The sequence below is a fragment of the Rhinoraja longicauda genome, unplaced genomic scaffold (assembly GCF_053455715.1).
Source record: "Rhinoraja longicauda isolate Sanriku21f unplaced genomic scaffold, sRhiLon1.1 Scf000212, whole genome shotgun sequence".
Lineage (NCBI taxonomy): Eukaryota > Metazoa > Chordata > Chondrichthyes > Rajiformes > Arhynchobatidae > Rhinoraja > Rhinoraja longicauda.
The window spans coordinates 160,535-170,739 of record NW_027601430.1 but is presented as its reverse complement, the minus strand read 5'-3'; the positions used below and the strand labels follow the sequence as shown (position 1 = coordinate 170,739).

General features: G+C 47.2%; 1 long non-coding RNA gene across 1 annotated transcript; it reads right to left on the bottom strand.

The window, feature by feature from the left end:
- Positions 1-238: 238 nt before the first annotated feature.
- On the bottom strand, positions 239-5,234 carry LOC144590567 (uncharacterized). The gene is made up of 3 exons (XR_013546442.1): positions 5,185-5,234; positions 2,255-2,341; positions 239-272 (listed from the first exon to the last, which is right to left on the bottom strand). It is a non-coding gene; the product is annotated as an uncharacterized LOC144590567 (long non-coding RNA).
- Between the last annotated feature and the right edge of the window lie 4,971 nt (positions 5,235-10,205).

Here is a 10,205-nt window from a genome sequence, read left to right as displayed (position 1 = left end):
AATGAGTTTTTGTAACATTTTATGCGTGGGTTGGGGGTGGGAGACACGACATGGGGGGGGGGAGATATGACACGGGGGGGGGGGATATGACACGGGGTGGGGGGGGAGATATGACACGGGGGGGGGGGGGGATACGGAAGAGACGGCGCCGAGGACTCCTGTACATTGGTAACATTAGGTCCCTGTCTCATAACATAAACACCTTGTAACAAAGAACCATTAATTGAGCATGACTTACCTCTGGGTCTTGGTCTACACAACCTTTCACACGTCTGCAACAAAACAAAGAAGTTTTGTTTCCGCTGCACATCAACATTCAACGCTCATAAGTAAATACAAATTATTGTATCCCTTCCTCCCCCTCACCAACATACCGTCCCCACATTCCTCACCCTCTCTGCTTAATCCCCATTAACCCATGCGCTCCCTCTCAGTATTCCCACCTCTCCACACACTCTCCCTCTCTGGCACACAATCACATTGGAGAGTAGCAACGATTTGTGAACAAAAACTGATCTGTGTTCCTGTTGCATTGTGCAGCTCTCTGTCCATCTACACAGGTTCACAACCCAATGGTATGAACATTGAATTCACCAATATCAAGTAATACCCCCATGCCCTCTCTCGTTTCCGTTCCCCCCTCCTACACCTGGTGCAGCCCATTTATTTCACTATCTCCCATCTGCCCCTTCACACCCCACCATTTTCCTTCCTCAGTGTGCTCATCTCCCATCCCCAGATCCCTCATTTCTCTTTTATTCCCCCCTCTTCCCCCCACACACAATACTGCACACAATACTCCAAATGTGCCCTGACCATAGTTTATAAAGCTGCAACATGATCACCTGATTGTAAAACCCACATCTGACTGATGAAGGTAAGCAAGCTGTCTGCCTTCTTTACCTCCCTATCCATGTTGTGCTTCCACTTTCAGTGAACTATGGACTTGCTCCTCAAGATTCCTCTGCAGATAATGCTATGGAGGGTTTAATTTATAAGGACCAGATTCAAAGAGCAGAGGGCAAAGCTTTAAAGTGAGAGGGGCAAAGTTTAAAGGAGAGTGGTGGGTGCCTGGAACACACTGCTGAGGGTGGTGGTGGAGGCAGATACAATAGTGGCATTTGAGGCCTTTAAATAAGTACATGGATATGCAGGGAATGGAGGGATGTGGATCATGTGCAGGTGGAGGAGATTAGTTTATCTTGGCATCATGAACAGCACTGACATTGTGGGCCAAAGGGCCTGTTCCTGTGCTGCATTGTACTGATAGGCCTGGAACAATGCAGGGTGTAACACAGGGAACTTTGATCATGTGGATGATCACAGTCTTTTCCCAAGGGCGGGAAAGTGTAAAACTAGATTTTCGATGAGAGGGGAAAGATTTAAAAGGGATCTGAGGGTGGTGGGAGTATGAAATGAGCTGCCAGAAGAGGTAGGAGGAGCGAGTACAATAACAATATTTCAAGGTTATACGGACAGGTACATGGATTGGAAAGGTTTAGAGGAGTATGGGCCAAACGCAACCTAATGGGTGTGGCTCGAGGTGAACACTTTGGTTAGCATGGAAGAGGTGCTGAAGGCCCTGTTTCCATGCTGCGTAGCTCTCTGTCTATATGATCTATATTCTGCCTCTCCCTCTACCCATCCATCTCTTTCTCCCTGCCTGTATAGCTCTCCATCTCTTCACATCTGTCCTCCTCCCCTCTTTTCACACATCTATCTGTAACTATCTATCTATCTTCCTGTGTCTGCCTGTTTCCCACATCTGTTTGTTTTGTCAGGCGTCTGTGCATCTCCCCCTTCTCTCTCTCCCTCGCTGCATCCTTTATCTCCCACTCTCTCTCTGCCACTCATACACTGTTGCTCTCTCCTTCCACTCTCCATCTTTTCCCATCTCTTTGTGCTCTGTCCTCAATCTCCCCTCTCCTTCTCATTGTCTCCCCCTCTGTCACTCTTACTCTCTCCATCACTTCTCCCTCAGACTCTCTCTCTGTCCGTCCTCCTCCTCTCCCTCCTTCCATCTCTCTCTCTCTCTCTCTCTCTCTCTCTCTCTCTCTCTCTCTCTCTCTCTCTCTCTCTCTCTCTCTCTCTCTCTCTCTCTCTCTCTCTCTCTCTCTCTCCATCTCCCTGCCTCTGTCTATCTTCTTCCATATATTTGTGTCTCTGCCACCCTTCCTCATTTTGTCTCTCTCTCCTCCCGTGGATGGTGGTGGTGGGGCTGTATGTCAGTGAGATACACACATCAGGTCCTCACCTGTAGTAGTTCAGACCTTTCTCAAAGTACCGATGCACTGTTAATGTCTGAGTAGCAGGCTTCCCGTGTGCATACCACTGTTGGGGCCTGTGGAAAGAGATTAGGAACAGCAATGTTTCAATATGAAGAGTTTTCAAGAGTGCAGAGCTGAAAGATGGATTGAAGGAGAAACAGAAACTGTCTTTGAATGATATTGGTGGTGAGACCACACTTGGACTATTGTGCAGAGTTCCAGTCACCCAACTACAGGAATTATTCCAACTAAATATATAGGAATAATTTCAACTATGGGAACCCCGTCATTAAGTTGGAAAGGGTACAGAAGAGATTGATGAGGATGTAACAGGGACAGGACGGATTGAATGATATGGAGGGACTGGACAGGCTGGGGCTGTTTTCTGGAGCGAAGAAGGCAATAAAGTGACTGCTTTCCCAGGGTTGGGGTGTCTAAAACATGAGGGCATAGGTTTAAGGTGAGAGGGGAAAGATTTAAAGGGGACATAAGGGGCAATCTTTTCCACACAGACGGTGCTACATTTATGGAATAAGCTGACAGAGGTCATGTAGAGATGGATTTAAAAGACATTTGGACAGGCATTTGGATAGAAATGTTTAGAGGAAATTAAAAACAAGTTGGTGGAGACCAGACAGTATCTGCAGGGAGAAAATGCACAGATGACCATTTTTTCCAGTCTGAAGATCAGGAACCAAAACATTATTTGTCCAGTTGGAAGGGGAGGGGAGGGGAGGGGGTGGGGAGAGTGGGTGATGAAGGAGAGTGTCCATGGTGGGGGTGGGGGTGGGGGTGGGGAGAGTGGGTGATGAAGGAGAATGTCCATGGGAGGGGAGCGATGATGGGGGAGAATGTCCATAGGAGGGGTGGGGGCAGGGAGGGTGGGTGATGAGGGAGAGTGTCCGTGGGTGGGGAGGGGGTGGAGAGAGTGAGTGGTGGGGGAGAGTGTTCAGAGGAGGGGTGGGGGCAGGGAGAGTGGGTGATGAGGGAGAGTGTCCATGGGAGGGGAGGGGTGATGGGGGAGAATGTCCACAGGAGGGGTGGGGTTGGGGAGAGTGGGTAATGAGGCACAGTGTCCATGGGTGGGGAGAGTGGGTGATGGGGGAGAGTGTCCGTGGTAGGGGTGTAGAGTGGGTGATGAAAGTGTCCGTGGGAGGGGTGTAGAGAGTGGGTGGTGCGAGTGTCCGTTGAAGGGTGGGAAGGGGGTGGGGAGAGTGGGTGATGGGGGAGAGTGTCCATAGGAGGGGTGGGGATGGGGAGAGTGGGTGATGAGAGTGTCCATGGGAGGGATGGGGATGGGGAGAGTGGGTGATGGGGGAGAGTGGGTGATGGGGCAGAGTGGGTGATGGGGGAGAGTGGGTGATGGGGGAGAGTGGGTGATGGGGGAGAGTGGGTGATGGGGCAGAGTGGGTGGGGAGAGTGGGTGATGGGGCAGAATGGTGGAGAGAGTGTCCGTGGGAGGGGATCCAGTGGGTTGGAGATTTGACTGATATGAAGGTACAGCACAGCAGTCAGTTATTTGGCTTATTGAGTCTGCACTGACCACCAAGCACCCATTTTATGATCAATTGCCCCATAGATTCTCCCCCTTCATTTATAGCAGCCAATTAACGTAGCCCTCACACATCTTTTGAATATGGGAAGAATCCAGAGCACCCTTGGGAAGCCCACAGAATAACAGGGAGAATGTACAAACACAGGCAGCAGCAGATATCAGGATTGAACCAGGGGTTACTGGAGCCGTGTGGTGGTAGCTTTACTAGTTGTACCACTGTGCCACCTAAACCATTGAACAGACAAACTTTGGTGTTCAAACCCAAGGATTGCAGGTGTGCAGTACACAAGGTTGCCAGCACAGGTGTGCACAATATTTCCCTTCATTTGTCAGGCACTCAATAAGAACAGTGTTACAACTTTATCTATTGGTCAGGCCACACCTGGAGAACTGTATAATTCTGATCTAGGATTAGGCACCTGAATTATGAGGAACGACTGGATAGACAGCGTTAGCTTTCCCGGGAGTTGAGGAGGCTGAAGGGGACCCGGTGGACATGCACAAAGGTATGAGAGTAAGAGACAGAGCAGATAGTAGGAAACTAGATGGCTCACTTTTAGGAGAAGTGGGAAAAGATTTAGAGATCTGAAAATAACTTTTTCAAGAGAGGGTAGTTGGAATCTGAAACACACTGCTCGAGGCAGTGGAAGCAGTGACTCTCACAACATTTAGAAGTTAGAAGAGGATTGATGAGGGCAGTGTGGCCTGCTAAATTCAGCAAGGCCTTTGACAAGGTATCGCATTGTAAGCTCGGCTGGAAGGTTAGATCACATGGGATCCACGGCAAACTAGCCAATTGGTGAGAAAATTGGTTTGATGGCAAGAGCCAGAGGGTATAGTAAAGAGTTGTTATTCAGATTGGAGATCAGAAACCAGTGGTGTGCCACAGGGATCGATGCTGGGTCACTATTGTGGAATGACCGAATGGCCTAATTCTGCTCCAATCACTTATGACCTTGTCATGGCCCAGCTAATGTCCACATAGACAACGATCTTTAACCTCAATCAATCCTCTTGGTCACCTCTTTAAAAAACTGTCTGCTTTGTGAGATATGATTTCCTATGATTATCCCTGATCAGTCTTTATCTATCAACTGCTGGTAAATGATGTCCCTCAGAATCACCTGCAGTTACGTACCCACTACTGATGCGGTCTCACCAGTGGTGCCCTGGCTTGTCCTTGGTGCCCTTAAATAACTGTACATTAGCCACCCTCCAGTCTACTGGAACTTCACCTGTGCCTAAAGATGATGGTAATATCTGTGCAAGGGCTCCACAATTTCTACCCGAGCTTTTCACAAGGTGCAAGTATACATTTGGTCAACCCCTGGGGATTTATCCACCTGAGGTACAAACCATTACCAAAGAGCGTTATGGCTAGACAGATCGGGCCAAACGACGGTCAACTCTTCTATTAAATCCTGAAAATAAACAAATTAAGTTTGTGTCAGGACAAGAGTGAAATAAAAACTGAAAATACAAGAAAGAGAACATCACATCACAATAGCAGCTGGATTGCAAACAAGTTGGTCCATACCGGCCAGCAGTGGCCCAGCTACCCTAGTCCCATTTGCTTGGTCCATAATACTCCAAACCTGTCCTATCCATGTACTTGTCCAACTGTTTCTTAAACAATGGGATAGTCCCATCCTCAACTACCTCCTCTGGTAGCTTGTTCCATACACTCATCACCCTCTGTGTGAAAAGGTTACCACTCGGATTACGATTAAATCTTTGTCCCTTCACCTTGAACCTATGCCCTCTGGTCCTTGATTCTCCTACTCTGGGTAAAAGACTCTGTGCATCTACCCGATCTATTCCTCTCATGATTTTGTTTACCTCTATAAGATCTCCCCTCATCCTCCTACGCTCCATGGAATAGAGACCCAGCCTAGTCAACCTCTTCCTATAGCTCACACACTCTAGTCCTGGCAACATCCTTGTAAATCTTTTCTAAACCCTTTCAAGCTTGACAATATCTTTGCTATAACATGGTGACCAGAACTGAACACAATATTCTAAATGTGGTCTCACCAACGTCTTATAAAACTGTAACATGACCTCCCAACTTCTATACTCAATACTCTGACTGATGAAGGCCAAAGTGCCGAAAGCCTTTTTGATTACCTTATCTACCTGCGACGTGACCTTCAAGGAACCATGCACCTGTACTCCTCGATCCCTCTGCTCTGTAACACTACACAGAGGCCTACCATTTTACTGTGTAGGTTCTACCCTTGTTTGACGTCCAAAAATACAACACCTCACACTTCTCTGCATTAAATTCCATCACAACTCCTCCGCCCACCTTGCCAATCGATCCAGATCCTGCTGCAATTGTTCACAACCATCTTCACTATCTGCAAAACCACTAACTTTGGTATCATCAGCAAATTTGATAATCTTGCCCTGTATGTTCTCATCCAAATCATTGATGTAGATGACAAACAGTAATGGGCCCAGCACCAAACCCTGAGGCACACCACGCGTCACAGGCCTCCATTCTGAGAAGCCACCTTCCACCATCACCCTCTGCCTCCTTCCATGGAGCTAATTTGCTATCCTTTCAGCTGTCTCTCCTTGGATCCCATGAGATCTAATCTTCCAGAGCAGCCTACCATGTGGAACCTTGTCGAACACCGTACTGAAGTCCATTAACACAACTTCTACAGCTCTGCCCTCATCAACCTTTTTGCTCACGTCTTCAAAAAAATCAATCAGAATTCTGAGACATGACCTCCCACGTACAAAACCATGCTGACTATCCCTAATTAGCCCTTGCCCATCCAAATGCCTGTATATTCTATCCCTCAGAATACTCTCCAGTAACTTACCAACTACAGATGTTAAGCTCACCGGCCTATAGTTCCCAGCATTTTCCCTGCAGCCTTTCTTGAAAAGAGGCACAACATTTGCCACCCTCCAATCTGGCACCTCTCCTGTATTTAAGGATGACTCATAAATTTCAACCAGGGCTCCCGCAATTTCCTCTCTAGTTTCCCGGAATGTCGTCGGATATATCTGATCAGGCCCCGGAGATTTGTCTACCTTCATACATGACAGTACCTTCAGTACTTCCTTGACGGTAACAATGACTCTCATGACACTTCCAGTGACTGCTCCAATTTCCTCTGCCCTACTGTCTTTCTCCTCGGTAAATACAAAGGAGAAATACTCATTTGAGGACCTTGCTCATCTCCTGTGGCTCCACACAGAGGTGACAGTTTTTATTCCTGAGATGTCCCACTCTCTCTCTAGTTACCCTTTCTCCCTTAATTATTTATAAAATCTTTTGGAATTGTTCTTGAGGCTACTCGCCAGAGCTATCTCCTGGCCTCTTTTTAGCCTTTCTGTTCTCCTTTTTTTAGTTGCTCCTTAGTTCCCGAAACTCCTCCAGGGGTGCACTTGATCCCAGCTGCCTATACCTGTCCCATGTATCCTTCTTGTTTTTGACTAACATCTCAATTTCCCTCATCAGCCAAGCTGCCTTGTTTGCCTGCTATGCCTTTCACTCTAACGGGGACGTACACATCCTGAGCTCTCTTTAGTACACTTTTAAAAACATCCCACTTGGCCGATGTTCCTTTCCCCATCAAATAACCTGCTCCAGTCAACGTGAAGGTTCTCTCATACCCTCAAAGTTGGCCTTGCCACAGTTGAGCATTTTAACACATGGACCCTCTCCATCCCGATCCATAGCTTTCTTAAACCTCATCTGAACCCTTCATGCTATGATTTTCCCAGTCTATATTAGGAAAGTTAAAATCCCCTACTACAACAACCTTATTTGACCTGCAGCTGTCTGCAATCTCCTGGCACATTTGCTCTTCTAATTCCCGTTGATTATTTGGACGTTTGTAGTACACCCCTTTCCTGATCATCCCTTTCTTGTTCCTCAGCTCCACCTATATAGTTTCAATAGACGAACCGCCCGTAATGTTACCTCTGAACTTAACCTCTGAACCTAGCCGTGCCATCCTCCTTAATCAACAATGCAACTCCCCCTTTGCTTTTTTCGTCACCCATGTCTCTCCTGAAGTTTCTGTACCCCGGATCATTGAGCTGCCAGTCCTGCCCCTCCCTTTTCCAGGTTTCAGTCATGGCTACAACGTCCCAGTCGTTCGAACCTAACCACGTCCTAAGCTCATATGCCTTACCCATCAAGCCCTTGCATTAAAATACATGCAGTTTAAACCATCCCTCCTTCCACACTCTCCGGCTTTTTCCCTCTTCTGTCCATCAACCTTTCCTACACCACCCTCCATTCTAACCTCTCCTGTGCCTCTGTCCTGCACGAGATCCCACCCCACTGCCAATCTAGTTTAAAGCCTCCCATGTAGCATTAGCAAACCTTCCCGCTAGGATGCTGGTCCCCCTCCAGTTTAGGTGCAACCCGTCCCTTTTATACAGGTCACCCCTGCTCTGGAAGAGATCCGAAAGATCCTGAAATCCGAATCCCTGCCCCCTGCACAAACTCTTCACGGAGTTGGACAAAAGAAAATTCACCAGGATGTTGCCTGAAAAGGAGGTTGATAAAGGATAATAAGATCATGAGGGGCATTGACAGCATAGATAGTTGGAGTCCTTTCCCCAGGGTAGGAATGTCCAGATACATGGGTAGGAAAGGAATAGAGAGATGAGATCCCAATGTGGTCAAATGGGGTCATGCAGATGAGGATCATGATCAGCATAGACAAGGTTACCTGAAGGAAACGTTTCTGTGCTGCACTACTCTACAACTCTATAAGCATCGAATTGAGCTCTTTGGCATACTGGGTTCATGCAATTTACCCAACTACACTAATCCCATTTGCCCACATTAAGACAGTATCCCTCTCTGCCAAGTCCTATTTAAGCATTTGACTCAAAGCTTTTTAAACATAGGATTCAGATTAACATTCAGCGCGGAAACGGCCCCTTTGGCCCAAGTCCTCGCCAACCAGCGACCCCCGCACATTAACACTATCCTACACACACGAGAGATGGGGTTTTTAACATTTACCAAGCTTACAACCCAAGAGTATGAACATTGAATTCTCCAATTTTAGGTGACCTCTAACAACCCCCCCCCCCCCCACCTTACCTGGCTCACGCCTATTTCTCCCTTCCCCCTCCTCTTACATCTCTTCCTATGGCTTCACAATTTGTAATCCCCCTCCTCTCTCCAGCTTTCTTTCCCCCCACCTCTTACAATCAGTCTGAAGAAGTATCCTGACTTGAAACGTCTCCAATCCACATTCCTCAGAGATGTTGCCAGACCCACTGAGTTACTCCAGCACTTTGTTTCTTTGTTTAACACAGACCAGACTTAGACCCAACCAGTGACCCAACCAACACAATCACTGACTTGTCAGACCCTGGTCATCCTTCTCCCTGTTCCCTTCCAGCAGAAGGTACAGAAGCTTGAAAGCGTGCAACACTAGACTCCAGAACTGCTTCTTCCCCTCTGTTATCAAGCTTCTGAACGGTCCTTCCATTAACTAGGGTACTAAACCAATTCACCTCTACTGCATTGCAGACATTGGACTTTGTTTCTGGAACTAATGCACTACAAAGCTGAGAAACATATTCTCAGTTACTCCAGCACTCTGTATCTTCCCCTTTGTTCTATCTATTGCATTCGAGTTTGGCTTGATTGTATTTATGTATAGTATTTTCTGATCTGATTGGAAAGCATGCAAAAGAAAGCTTTTCACTGTATCTCGGCACATGTGACAACAATAAACTTAAGCCGAACCTAAACCTAATATTGTGTAGGAAAGAACTGCAGATGCTGGTTTAAATCGAATGTAGACACAAAATGCTGGAGTAACTCAGTGGGACAGGCAACATCTCTGGAGAAAAGGAATGGATAACATTTCGGATAAGGCTTCTTCAGACTGAAGGGTCTCGACCTGAAATGTCACCCAGTCCTTCTCTCCAGAGATGCCTCCTGTCCCGCTACACCTAATATTCACAGGTGAAATACTACAAGATTGGAAGGCTTGAGTTATTAGGTGACATTGGATCAGCTGGGGACACAAGAAACTGCAGGCGCCGGAATCTTTAGCAAAAACAATGCTGGAGTAAGATGCTGGATTCAGGCAGCATCTGCAGAGGGAATAGACAGGAGACCTTTTGGGTTGGGAACCTTCTTCAGATTGATCAGACTGAACAGACTGGGACTGTTTTCCCTGGAGTGAAGGAGGCCGAGGGGTGATCTTATGGAGGTTTATGAAATCATGGGAAGCATAGAGAAGGCGCATGGTCACAGCCTATACTCCAGCATAGGGGAGTCTAAAACTAGAGGGCGTAGCTTTAATGTGAGAGGGGAGAGACTTATTCCCACATAGGGTGCTGTGTATAAGGAAGAAGCTGCCACAGAAATTGGTAGGGATGGGTAG